Below are 14,272 nucleotides of genomic sequence, written 5' to 3' on the forward strand. Positions count from 1 at the left end.
CCCAGAAGACACAGACTCAGGACTGGACTCACTTCAAGATTCAGACAGACCATAAGCCCCTCTTGTGGCTAAATCAGATGAAGGGTGAAAATCCCAAACTTCTTAGGTGGTCCATTTCCCTACAGGGGATGGACTTCACAGTGGAACATAGACCTGGGACTGACCATGCCAATGCAGATGGACTCTCCAGATATTTCCACTTAGAACATGAAGACTCAACTGGTCAAGGTTAGTTTAATGTCCCTAAGTTTGGGGGGGGGGTTGTGTAGGAGAGTAGGGTCTGCTTTCTATGTTCACCCCCACTTTTTGCTTTTGCTTTACTGGTTTTCGACTTAGATGTGGCTGTGGGCCTGCTAATTAGACCCACAGCCCTGCTGTTCTCTCTCTAAATTAATACTATGTACTTTAGGTGCATAACCCATTTGGATAGGATCACCTTATTGGCCCCTGTACAGTGTACCCTAGGTACCCAGGGCATAGGTGTACCCTAGGCCTACCAGGGGCTGCAGCATGTATTATGCCACCCCTGGCCTGGCCTTCCATTTTGACACAACTGGCTGATCACTCAGCTGGGGCAAGGTCGTGTAATCACCCCTTGCTTAGGTGTAGTATTCCTATACCTAACTTACATATAGACACATGTGTACCTATCAGTCACTCCTATGGCAGGCCTTGACAATCCTGGAGGCAGAGTGCTTGGTAACATGTGAGATGGTGCTCTAGCATGAGCTGAGCCTGTCTGCAGCTTTCGGAACCTTGTCCTTATAGCTGTTCTATGATATAGCCTACCATATACTCTTAAAGTGCCTTATAACCTTAGACGGTTATGGTAACTATGGTTTGGCTTTATCGAAACATGTCGTGTAAGGTGTCTAACACTGTGGAATAATACCCCCATGCCATTTCTGGACATGAGAATATTATTCCCCCCTTCTAGAGGGAAAGACATGTTAAAATCATACTTCAACTGTTAGCCTCTGACCAAAGCCTCAGCATCACAAAATGGATGCTGCTGCCACGACACAAGTCTGACCTCCTGCAGCTGGGAGTGATCCCAGCCAGGGAGGCCTGGACAATAGGTTTCCTGCTTGGGGAGGTGCTAGCACCTCCCCAGACAGCCTTTAGTGTATTGGGGTAGGGTGGGCTGAAAGGAATGAGACATGCCTGGGGCACACAAGGTGTTCCTTGCATAGTCCAGTTCAAACCGGCGCTGGGGCACTCCAGCCCCAGCTCTGGCGCGAAACTGGACAAAGGGAAGTGGGTGTAACCACCCCCTCCCAGGTCCCACCCATAAGGCGTGACCTAGCAGGTATCCCAGCCCCCCAGATTAGTATAAGAGTGGGAGTTGGGCCTCAAGACTTTAGATTATCCTGAACCTGCAAAACTGAACAGAAACTCTGGACCTTCGACATTCGACGAAAGAAGAAGACTGAAGAATCTCCCTTGTGGCCAAGGAGTGGCTACCCTGTGCAAACAGGCACCATCAAGAGACTACCCTTTGCTTTGTGAAACGTTCTACGAGGAACCGACTGCAGAGCCCGACCAGAGCCTTGACTTCCAGACTTCTCCGACCCTCATCCACATCTGCAGCAGAGCTGAGATCCGTGGAGGCGACGAGCGACGTGGGACCGGCTACCTGGAAAAAGTGGCTAGTAACTTAAAGCGCAGCTTCTGAGGTACCCTCGAAGTTGTGCACCGGGGATTGAGAAGCCCCAACCCCAAGCACCATCTGCACCGAAGATCAGCCCCCCACACTCCACGAGTCCTGCGTGGGGCCCTTCAGCATTTTCCTGCTTGCCGCGTCTGTCCGGTTGCTTGCCCGCTGGCTAGTGGCCTCTGTGACGACGCACCCTGAAATCTTCTGCGCTGGTTTGGCTCCTCCAGACTGGCTCCCGCTTCTCTGCAAAGAAGAAGCACCCCAGACCTTCCTGGTCTGCACCAGAAGCAAGTCCTTTGTTCTTCGTGGGTTCCGCTTGCCAAGGCTTGGTGAGTCCTAGTCCAACTTCGACGCCGCCGACAGCAAGAGCCTTCGTGGGACAGCTCGCCTCCTGGTCCTGGTCGCCCTCGACGCTTCCTGGTCCTCCTGGCTGCAGCGACAAGCTTCACCTTCACCTGCATTCTTCACGACATCGCCTGGTTCCTTCCTGGTTCCACGTGGTCACTGGCTAGTGACCTTGACTCTGTCCCTTCTGCTTGCAGGTCTCCTCTCTTCTTGATCCCAGCCTTGGGATCCACCGGACACTCTTCACTGACTGCCTGTCAGCATCTTTCTTCAGGCATCCATAGGAGTCGACGACAAAAACGACGCATCTTCACCCCTATGCACCCGCAGCCTGTGGGCTAGGTAACTTGGGTACTCCGGTGCTCATCAGGATAGTGACTATCCTAGGGTCTAGTTTTCAAGTCTCAACTTCCTAGCTACTCCGGAAGTGTCCTAAATCTATCTATTTCTAAACTGTACTATTGCTAGTGACTTTTACGCATTACGCGTGAGTGTTTCCACTCTGCACACGAATCCCGTGGGCCTCCCACTTCCTAACTAACGCTAGTGTAGTGTAGCCCCAGCGATTCCCTAGGCCTAGGCCTATTCTATTTCCGTGACAGTGGTCCTTATACCACTTACTTAGTATATGGTTTGCGTGGCCCCTAGGGCCTAACTGTATTACTTACCTGTGTGACTTAATGTATGCATAAATAAGACTGTGTTGTACTTACCTCTAATCTCATAAAGAGTGCTGAGGGTTTGCTTAGAATAAATACACTTTATTTTATATATATATCTGTTGTGGTGTCCTTTCATTTGGTATTCAAGGGATTATATATGGTATCACAGCTGGCTTCACATGCCATTCAGAGTTTAGCCTAAGACTGCTCTTGTCCATGCTACCACTAGGATAGCTGGTCTATAAGGTTGACTTTACAACCAATCACCATAAGGGTATTTGGACTGATATAAGGTGTACACTATAACTAGTGACATCATACATCAGGCCAACTTCTCACAGTGTCGCAAAAGTGACCCAACTCCAGCAATGGGTCATTACACATGGGGCAGGCCCCATATAAAAACGGCCTGAGTCAGTCTTACGCCTGCTGTGAGGCAAGCACAAGGATTTTACGCAGTGGCGTACTAGAAGTGGCGTAGTGAAATCTGATGGATTTCACTGCGCCACTTCTACGACCCTTTTTTGCAGGGCCACGCCCACACTGCATGCATTTTACCTGGCACAGATATAATGTAGCACAAGAGTTTACAAAGTGACACATCTGCTTCGATGCATCACTTTGTAACTATGTCGTAGGGTGTCGCATATTTTACACTGACGGTGTGTTACAAAAAGTGTTGCACCGGTAGGGCAAGAGGCTCATAAATAAGCCCCTTTATTTATTTCTACACAATGCAGTTGGCCCACAAGTAATTACATTTGGAGCCCATTCACATTAAGAAAAGATAAATTGTGTTTGTTAGATTCCCTGGAGACAAATCACCCGCTGAGTGGTGCATTCATCTGTAAATTGTGAAGTTAATTTAATGCGGGACTTCAGTTAATGCCATTAGAATGATAAAATTAAAACACTGTTATTTTCTAACAGTTCAAATGTTCAGTTGTAAACATTTTCAGTAGTATGTAATTAATGTGGATTGCTCAATGGGTCACTTATGCAGTCATGGAGTGGGCCTTGATCTCTCAGCTAGATTGCATGGTGTACCCTGTACTCAAAGTACTCTGCCTGCAAATAGTAAGTGATCCATTTTAGAACATTTTTAAAGCTCCACAGAAAACATTAAAGTTAGCCAATAAACAGTTCAAGTTAGCCCATAAAAACCTTCAGGAGATTTTAAATAGGGCCTGATTGAGATCTTGGCGGACGGGTTACTCGTCACAACGGTGATGGATATCCCATCTGCCGAAATATAAATCCCATAGGACCTGACTGGCTGTGACCTTTTAATTACTTACTGTAATATAATTGCAAAATATTTATAAATAACATTTAGGCTATTCTTTTTAAAAAATAGTTTGAACACTGTTTTTTCAGGTGCTCAGATCTTTCCCAACTCTGGTTTGGATTGAAAGCAGCACTGAATGAATGGGGCTGGTCTTCATCCACACATTAGCTCAAAACATATGCCTTGGCTAATAGTGGAATTGACTCAGTTGAGCTTGTGTTACTTGTTCCAAAGGGAAGGCCATCAGGACCCTGATTCAGTTGGGCTAGATTTGATGTTAAAGCCTGGTTCATTATCTTGTGCTGGACATTAGTGTCAGTTGCATTTAAGCCAAATTAATGTTTGGGATGCCTCGTTTGGGTTCGGGTCCACAGCCTGTTTTGTTTTATATTGTATAAAGATCGCTTGCATGAAAATGGCAGTCTGCAACTGCTATCAATAAATTACATTTAGGGATGTTATCCTATTTTTCATGATTGCTCACCAGAATTCAACTTCTTGCTCATTTTCATGTGTCCTTAGGCAGCAACTTGTAGCTTATTGCTCTATTTATGTCTTGACCTCAGTTGTTAGTTGTTTTTCTTGCAGGACACTGTCTTTTGAACTAATCTGTCCACTTCAATGTTTGACACAGGCCAGCGGGAGACACCAAATCAATTCAAGCCAGGCTATTTCCTAGACAAGGAAGATACATTTGTGACAAAGGAGCCGTACTTACCCTTCTCTGCTGGTAAGGCTTGTTTGTTTCTTTCATTATGACATGTTAGCCATTACTACCCAGAGGGGGACAGCCTTTAAAATTAGGTTTTTACGACGTTGTGCCTTTACCACTCACATTTTACCACGCATGTTTTTACCATGTATATGCCTTTACAAAGCATGTGTTTACCATGCATTTAAGGTAAGTTGGAGGATGTGGGTTTCTCCCAGAACAAAAACATTGTTTTTATTTATATAAACAATGTGTGGTAATGGCATGCGTTGTAAAAGCATATGTGTTCTAAAAAAATGGGGGTGAAAAATGTGTTGTACAGGCATGCAAAGTATTTCCTTGACTTGTTCCTTCATACTACCCTACCCAGATGCATGATGTTGTGCCCTACACCAGTAGGCACAGGTAGCCATGTTAAGTGTTGGACCCGGCCTCGTAGAATGGCCCTCCGTGCCCCCGCACCACCGAAACCTGGTACCTGCAGCCCAAGCACACGGCCCAGCCCAACCTCCCCACCAGGACACACGCACCGACCCGGACGTCCCCGTCCATGGCCTCTCTCCTTTCGGCCACCCCGGGCCTGCGTGCCCACTTCATGCACCAAGATGGCCGCCCGGCCCCAGCGCGACCCGGGCCTAGAGGCGCCACTCCGGCTGGAGGACATCACGCTTCCAGGGGATGAGAGAGGGAGGAGCAGTTTCTATCGCACCTCTGAACTCCCCCGGGACGATGGGTTTCGATCGGCCCTCCGGCCTCCCTGAGGGCTGGCTCCGTGCCTGCTGGGTGTCTGGGACTCCTCCCGACCCGGCCCTGAAAGGATCAAAAGACTATAGCAGGAAATCCCGACAAGCGACGCCCAGGTGACAAGACCCCTGCCTGCACAGACTCCGGACATCAAAGAGGGGTCGACCTATAACAAGGGGTGCTCTGGGTCTGTCCGGCAGATTCGACACTGGAACAACGAGAGCCTGCCGACGTGGTCGCGGCTCCTGGAACTTGGACCCTCCTGAGCCCTGCTGAGTGACTCGCGGCTCCCTGAAGATCGTAAGACCTCCGAACTTGTACCTGAGCCCTGCTGAGTGACTCGCGGCTCCCTGAAGATCGTAAGACCTCCGAACTTGTACCTGAGCCCTGCTGAGTGACTCGCGGCTCCCTGAAGATCGTAAGACCTCCGACCTTGTACCTGAGCCTGCTGAGTGACTCGCAGCTCCCTGAAGATCGTAAGACCTCCGAACCTGTACCTGAGCCCGCTGAGTGACTCGCGGCTCCAACCGACTCTCACTGTCCCGCCGGACCCCGACTACAACATCGTATCCCCCAGCTCGAGGATTGTGAGCTGTGCGCCGGATACGTCCCTGCTTGAACCTTTACCAGAGACTGTCCCGCTACCCCCTACCCCTTCCGAGACTCTTGAGCCCGTGCTCACCTTGTACATATTTGCAGTGATAACCTACTTGATAAAGATTGTTTTCTCAGAATACCCAGTGTGGTCACTCTGTGTCGTGTGGTGCCAGAAGTACGATCCTAGATACGAGATTCCTCCCCCTGGGGAGTCTCCCGCCAGTGCCCGGCTACGATACTTTGAGGGTGGGTCTCAGGGTAGTCAGGACCCCTTCCCGGCTCCTCTGAGGTCGCCGTCTAACATTGGTGGCAAGCGACGGGATTCGGGCCCATCACCTAGAGATCGTACCGTGAACAACGGAAGCACTACCGACAAAGATGGCAGAAGGAAGCGCCGTGAGCCCCGCAGAAACCAGCGCCAACAGGGTGTTCCAGGTGGAGCAGCTAGAAGAATACACACACAAAGAGCTAAAGCAATTTTGCAAAGAACTTAAAATCGCTACCACTGGTCTCAACACTAAAGAGGATTTGCAGAAAGGACTGAAAACTTGGGTGGAGACCGGGGCCTCCCGCCCGGAAGGCACGGGGGAGCGCCCCGACGAAGCCGAACCCCCCCAAAGTGAAAGCAGTAGCAATCAGGTGCGAGGCATCGTACCAGACGGGGGCCTATCCCCGGAAGAGCTCGCGGACAGAGAGAGAAGCCGCAATCATGAACTCGAGTTAGCCAAACTCAAAATCGAGGGCGAATTGAAGTTAGCGGAAAAAAAGCTAGCAGTAGAGCAAATGCGTGTACAAGGCGAACTAGAAGAAAAGAAGCTCCAACGGGAGCACGAAGGAAGGAAGCTCCAACTAGAGCACGAACGCAGCTTGAAAGAAATCGAGCTCAAGGCCAGAAGCGAGGAAGGAAGGCCCCCGGGAAACCGAGAGACGGCCTCCCCAGCGGAACAGAAGGTCCACATCCCCAAGGATGTGGTCAAGGAATATTATAAAAACGATGACATTCAGCAATGGTTCAGGGCCTACGAGGTCGCCATGACCTCCCATCGGATCCCGCAGAACGACTGGGGGGCGGGGTTGTGGGGGCGGTTTCTGAGCGAAGGAAGGGACACCCTGCTCGACCTACCCCTCTCCCTGCAGACCTCCTACAGCCACATGAAAGAGGCTCTACTCACAAGATACGGCCTCACCCCAGAAATGTACCGTCAGCGATTCCGGGACTGCAGGAAGATCCCGGGCACCACCTGGGTGGAGTATGTAAACTTTTTCAGTCGGGCCTTCGATGGGTGGATCAAGGGCAGCAAAGTCACCACCCTTGCCGAACTCACTGACCTCATGTTGTGGGAACATCTGGCTGCGAACTGCTTCATAGAACTACGTCAGCATCTGCTTGACAGCAAGCTCACAGATCCCCGGAAGCTGGCTGTGGAGGCCGACCGCTGGACCAACACCCGGGTCTCCCGGGGCATGGTAGGAGAGTACCCCCGAGCCAGTCAGGGACCACCCCGCCAGAGAGGGGGAGGGAACCAGGGAGGGCCGAGAGAGTCCCAGCCTAGCCCCCCGAAGACACAACCTCCACCTTTCCCGGCGCCCCCCCCACCGGTGATAGGGCCCCCTGGGAGACGGGGACACCGGGTGACCGTCACATGTTTCTGTTGCCAGAAACCCGGGCACTACGCCAATGACCCAGAGTGCCCCATGGCCACCCAAGTCTCCCCTACCACCCCTGCGAGACAGATAGCCAACGTAGCTCTGGGGGAGGAGGTTGAGGAAGCCGAGGAGTGGGAACCCGCAGCGATGGCCCTAGTATCCCTGGGAGATAGGGAGATGATCCCTGGTAGCCTCCTACCCTCCAACACACAGAAATACGGGCAGCTCGTCAAGATCAATGGCCACCAGGTAGAGGCCCTGCGGGACACCGGGGCCAGTATCACCGGTGTCCTCAGGCACCTAGTCCCCGAGGAGCAGATCCTCCCCAACGTCTTTTGCCCCGTAATATCCGCAGACAATAGAGAAAGTATGTGTCAGGTAGCCCTGGTGCCGTTTGAGTGGGGAGGGGTGATAGGTAAACTCAAGGTGGCCGTAAGAACCTCCCAGCCGGTCGACTGCCTCTTAGGGAACGACCTGGAGAGTTCTCCCTGGAAGCACGTCGAGCGCAAGGCCCACCTAGGAATGATGGGTCTCCCCGAGTGGGTGTGAGCCACCACCCGATCTATGTCAGCCCGACTCGTTCCCCGGAGAGAAGTCGAGAACACCCCGATCGAAGAGACCAGTACAGTCCCCGCCGAGGGTCCTCCCGTCCCCCCATCAGAAGGGTCCGTCGCCCGCGACGAACCCGCACCATCCGACCCCGCCCCGGTCCCCGAGTTGGGAGATCTACCCGAGTTGGCCCATTGGCGCCACGAGGGCGGGCCCACTCGGGAAGAATTTTGCCGGGAGCAAGCCACTTGTCCTTCCCTGGTCGGGCTGCGGCGCCAGGCCGAGGGCCAAGCCGCAGGTGACCAGACCGGGACACACCGAATCTATTGGGAAAATAACATCTTGTACAGTGAGCAGAAGTCGGTGGAGCTGGGATCCGGACGGGTACTGGTGGTACCCCTCCGCTTCCGAGATTTCCTCCTGGGCTTAGCCCACGACGTCCCCCTCGCCGGCCACCTGGGTCAGGACAAGACCTACAGCCGTCTCGTGACCCATTTTTACTGGCCTAGAATGAGAGCAGCGGTAGAAGCCCACTGCAAGTCCTGCCCCACGTGCCAGGCTAGTGGGAAGAGTGGGGGGAAGTGCAAGGCTCCCCTCCAACCCTTCCCGGTCGTCAGTACCCCTTTTGAACGAGTCGGAATCGACATCGTGGGACCACTGGACCCCCCCACCTCCCAAGGCCACCGTTTCATCTTGGTCCTCGTGGACCACGCCACCCGCTATCCTGAGGCTATTCCCCTACGCACCATTACGGCCCCCGTGGTGGGCCGGGCCCTGATGGGGATCTTTTCCAGGGTGGGTTTTCCCCGCGAGGTCGTGAGCGATCGCGGCACTAATTTTATCTCGAAGTATATGACGTCCCTGTGGCAACAATGTGGGGTGTCCTATAAGTTCACCACCCCGCACCATCCCCAAGGGAACGGTCTAGTAGAAAGGTTTACTAGGACTTTGAAAGGGATGATCGCTGGCCTAGAAGAGCCCCTCCGGCGTAAGTGGGACGTCCTGCTCCCCTGCCTCTTGTTCGCTTACCGGGAGGTCCCCCAGAAGTTCTTAGGGTTCAGCCAGTTTGAATTACTCTATGGACACCCCGTCCGAGGTCCCCTCAGTTTGGTTAAGGAAGGGTGGGAGGCAGCACCCCAGACCACCCCCCGAGATGTGTTCCAATACGTCCTGACCCTCCGGAACCCGACCAGGAAGTTCCGAGAACTGGCCGAGGCCAACCTGGAGGCAAGTCAAGAAGAGATGAAGCGCTGGTACGACCAGAATGCCACTCTGGTCGAGTTCCAGCCGGGCCAGCAGGTGTGGGTCATGGCCCCCGTGAAGCCTGGCGCCCTCCAGGACCGATGGACTGGGCCCTACAAAGTGGTTGAGCGGAAGAGTGAAGTCACATACTTGGTGGACGTCCAGTCGCCTCGGGATCCCCTCCGGGTCCTGCACGTGAACCGCCTTAAGCCTCACTTCCAGCGGACAGAACTGAGCCTCCTGCTGGCCACCGATGACGGGGCCGAAGATGAGTCGGATCCCCTCCCGGACCTCCTGTGTGTCAAGGAGCAGGATGGCTCCGTAGAAGGAGTGAACCTCTCCCCAGCCCTCACTGCCCAGCAACAAGCGGACTGCCGCCAGCTCCTAAGACAATTTTCCGACCTCTTCTCCCTGACCCCCCGGGTCACCAACTGGTGTGTTCATGACGTGGACACCGGGGACAGCCCGCCAGTGAGACACCGAGCCTACCGGGTTCCTGACCGGGTCCGGTCCTGCATTCAAGCGGAAGTCTCGAAGATGTTGACCCTGGGGGTGATCGAGCCCTCTGACAGTCCCTGGGCCAGCCCCGTGGTCCTGGTCCCGAAGGCAGCGGCCCCCGGTGTCGCCCCCGAGCTCCGATTCTGCGTGGACTACCGGGGGCTCAATGACGTTACCCGAGCCGATGCCCACCCCATTCCACGAGCCGACGAACTCATTGACCGACTAGGGGCAGCCCGGTTCCTCAGCACATTCGACCTCACCTGCGGATACTGGCAGATTGCGCTCACCGAAGGGGCCAAGGAGCGGTCCGCTTTCTCCACCCCCGACGGGCACTACCGCTTCCGCGTAATGCCCTTCGGGATGAAAAATGCCCCGGCCACTTTCCAGCGACTGGTGAATAGGGTCCTGGCCGGGCTGGAACAGTTCAGCGCGGCATATCTGGACGACATCGCTGTCTTCAGTTCAGAGTGGAGTGAGCACCTCCAGCACCTCCGGAGGGTGCTAACCGCCCTGCGCCAGGCAGGCCTCACAGTAAAAGCCAGCAAGTGCCAGATCGGGCAAGGATCCGTGGTCTACCTGGGGCACCAGGTCGGGAGCGGCCAGGTCGCCCCTCTACAGCCAAAGATCGACGCCATCCTGGCCTGGGAACCACCCATCACCCAAACGGAGGTCCGAGCCTTTCTGGGACTCACGGGCTACTACCGAAGATTCATTCAGGGGTATGGCAGCCTTGTCGGCCCTCTCACAGAACTCACGTCCAAAAGACAGCCAAAGAAAGTGCAGTGGACGGCTGCCTGCCAGGAAGCTTTCGATGCCCTAAAAAAGGCCATGTGTACTGCCCCCGTCCTCCAGGCTCCCGACTACGCCAAGGAGTTCATAGTCCAGACCGATGCATCCGAGCATGGCATTGGGGGCCGTCCTATCACAAGTGAATGACCAAGGCCTAGACCAGCCCGTCGCCTTCCTCAGTCGGCGGCTGTTGCCCCGAGAACAGAGATGGAGCACCATAGAGCGCGAAGCCTTTGCCGTGGTCTGGGCACTCAAAAAGCTACGACCCTACCTGTTCGGCACCCATTTCAGAGTCCAAACTGACCATCGGCCCTTGCGATGGCTCATGCAGATGCGAGGAGAAAACCCCAAGCTACTGCGGTGGTCAATCTCCCTCCAGGGGATGGATTTCACCGTAGAACACCGCCCTGGTACGGACCACGCCAATGCTGACGGCCTCTCCCGGTTCTTCCGCCTCAGCGAAGAGAACCCCCCAAGCTGATGGGCAGTTCTCTCCGGCTTTCAGCTTGGGGGGACGCGTGTTGGACCCGGCCTCGTAGAATGGCCCTCCGTGCCCCCGCACCACCGAAACCTGGTACCTGCAGCCCAAGCACACGGCCCAGCCGAACCTCCCCACCAGGACACACGCACCGACCCGGACATCCCCGTCCATGGCCTCTCTCCTTTCGGCCACCCCGGGCCCGCGTGCCCACTTCATGCACCAAGATGGCCGCCCGGCCCCAGCGCGACCCGGGCCTAGAGGCGCCACTCCGACTGGAGGACATCACGCTTCCAGGGGATGAGAGAGGGAGGAGCAGTTTCTATCGCACCTCTGAACTCCCCTGGGACGATGGGTTTCGATTGGCCCTCCGGCCTCCCTGAGGGCTGGCTCCGTGCCTGCTGGGTGTCTGGGACTCCTCCCGACCCAGCCCTGAAAGGATCAAAAGACAATAGCAGGAAATCCCGACAAGCGACCCCCAGGTGACAAGACCCCTGCCTGCACAGACTCCGGACATCAAAGAGGGGTCGACCTATAACAAGGGGTGCTCTGGGTGTGTCCGGCAGATTCGACGCTGGAACAACGAGAGCCTGCCGACGTGGTCGCGGCTCCTGGAACTTGGACCCTCCTGAGCCCTGCTGAGTGACTCGCGGCTCCCTGAAGATCGTAAGACCTCCGAACTTGTACCTGAGCCTGCTGAGTGACTCGCGGCTCCCTGAAGATCGTAAGACCTCCGAACTTGTACCTGAGCCTGCTGAGTGACTCGCGGCTCCTTGAAGATCGTAAGACCTCCGACCTTGTGCCAGAGCCTGCTGAGTGACTCGCGGCTCCTTGAAACTCGTAAGACCTCCGAACCTGCACCTGAGCCCGCTGAGTGACTCGCGGCTCCCACAGACTCTCACGGTCCCGCCGGACCCCGACTACAACAACGTATCCCCCAGCTCGAGGATTGTGAGCTGTGCGCCGGATACGTCCCTGCCTTGAACCTTTACCAGAGACTGTCCCGCTACCCCCTACCCCTTCCGAGACTCATTGAGCCCGTGCTCACCTTGTACATATTTGCAGTGATAACCTACTTGATAAAGATTGATTTCTAAGAATACCCGGTGTGGTCACTCTGTGTTGTGTGGTGCCAGAAGTACTATCCTAGATACGAGATTCCTCCCCCTGGGGAATCTCCCGCCAGTGCCCGGCTACGATACTTTGAGGGTGGGTCTCAGGGTAGTCAGGACCCCTTCCAGGCTCCTCTGGGGTCGCCGTCTAACATTGGTGGCAAGCGACGGGATTCGGGCCCATCACCTAGAGATCGTACCGTGAACAACGGAAGCGCTACCGACAAAGATGGCAGAAGGAAGCACCGTGAGCCCCGCAGAAACCAACGCCAACAGGGTGTTCCAGGTGGAGCATCTAGAAGAATATACACACAAAGAGCTAAAGCAATTTTGCAAAGAACTTAAAATCGCTACCACTGGTCTCAACACTAAAGAAGATTTGCAGAAAGCACTGAAAACTTGGGTGGAGACCGGGGCCTCCCGCCCGGAAGGCATGGGGGAGCGCCCCGACGAAGCCGAACCCCCCCAGAGTGAAAGCAGCAGCAACCAGGTGCGAGGCATCGTACCAGACAGGGGCCTATCCCCGGAAGAGCTCGCGGACAGAGAGAGAAGTCGCAATCATGAACTCGAGTTAGCCAAACTCAAAATCGAGGGCGAATTAAAGTTAGCGGAAAAAAAGCTAGCAGTAGAGCAAATGCGTGTACAAGGCGAACTAGAAGAAAAGAAGCTCCAACGGGAGCACGAAGGAAGGAAGCTCCAACTGGAGCACGAACGCAGCTTGAAGGAACTCGAGCTCAAGGCCAGAAACGAGGAAGGGAGGCCCCCGGGAAACCGAGAGACGGCCTCCCCAGCGGAACAGAAGGTCCACATCCCCAAGGATGTGGTCAAAGAATATTATAAAAACGATGACATTCAGCAATGGTTCCGGGCCTACGAGGTCGCCATGACCTCCCATCGGATCCCGCAGAAGGACTGGGGGGCGGGGTTGTGGGGGCGGTTCCTGAGCGAAGGAAGGGACACCCTGCTCGACCTACCCCTCTCCCTGCAGACCTCCTACAGCCACATGAAAGAGGCTCTACTCACAAGATACGGCCTCACCCCAGAAATGTACCGTCAGCGATTCCGGGACTGCAGGAAGATCCCGGGCACCACCTGGGTGGAGTATGTAAACTTTTTCAGTCGGGCCTTCGATGGGTGGATCAAGGGCAGCAAAGTCACCACCCTTGCCGAACTCACTGACCTCATGTTGTGGGAACACCTGGCTGCGAACTGCTTCATAGAACTACGTCAGCATCTGCTTGACAGCAAGCTCACAGATACCCGGAAGCTGGCTGTGGAGGCCGACCGCTGGACCAACACCCGGGTCTCCCGGGGCATGGTAGGAGAGTACCCCCGAGCCAGTCAGGGACCACCCCGCCAGAGAGGGGGAGGGAACCAGGGAGGGCCGAGAGAGTCCCAGCCTAGCCCCCCGAAGACACAACCTCCACCTTTCCCGGCGCCCCCCCCACCAGTGACAGGGCCCCCTGGGAGACGGGGACACCGGGTGACCGTCACATGTTTCCGTTGCCAGAAACCCGGGCACTACGCCAATGACCCAGAGTGCCCCATGGCCACCCAAGTCTCCCCTACCACCCCTGCGAGACAGATAGCCAACGTAGCCCTGGGGGAGGAGGTTGAGGAAGCCGAGGAGTGGGAACCCGCAGCGATGGCCCTAGTATCCCTGGGAGATAGGGAGATGATCCCTGGTAGCCACCTACCCTCCAACACACAGAAATACGGGCAGCTCGTCAAGATCAATGGCCACCAAGTAGAGGCCTGGCGGGACACCGGGGCCAGTATCACCGGTGTCCTCAGGCACCTAGTCCCCGAGGAGCAAATCCTCCCCAACATCTTTTGCCCCGTAATATCCGCAGACAATAGAGAAAGTATGTGTCAGGTAGCCCTGGTGCCGTTTGAGTGGGGAGGGGTGCTAGGGAAACTCAAGGTGGCCGTAAGAACCTCCCAGCCGG

At 55.0% G+C, this 14,272-nt stretch overlaps 1 long non-coding RNA gene across 1 annotated transcript in view; it reads left to right on the forward strand.

Moving 5' to 3' along the window:
* Positions 1-14,272, forward strand: part of LOC146786208 (uncharacterized) — a 344,235-nt gene that overhangs the window by 173,616 nt on the left and 156,347 nt on the right. Inside the window, exon 3 of the long non-coding RNA XR_014970577.1 lies at positions 4,587-4,682. This is a non-coding gene — a long non-coding RNA (uncharacterized LOC146786208). The remainder of the gene's footprint in view (positions 1-4,586; positions 4,683-14,272) is intronic.

The sequence above is a fragment of the Triturus cristatus genome, chromosome 11 (genome assembly GCF_964204655.1).
Source record: "Triturus cristatus chromosome 11, aTriCri1.1, whole genome shotgun sequence".
NCBI lineage: Eukaryota > Metazoa > Chordata > Amphibia > Caudata > Salamandridae > Triturus > Triturus cristatus.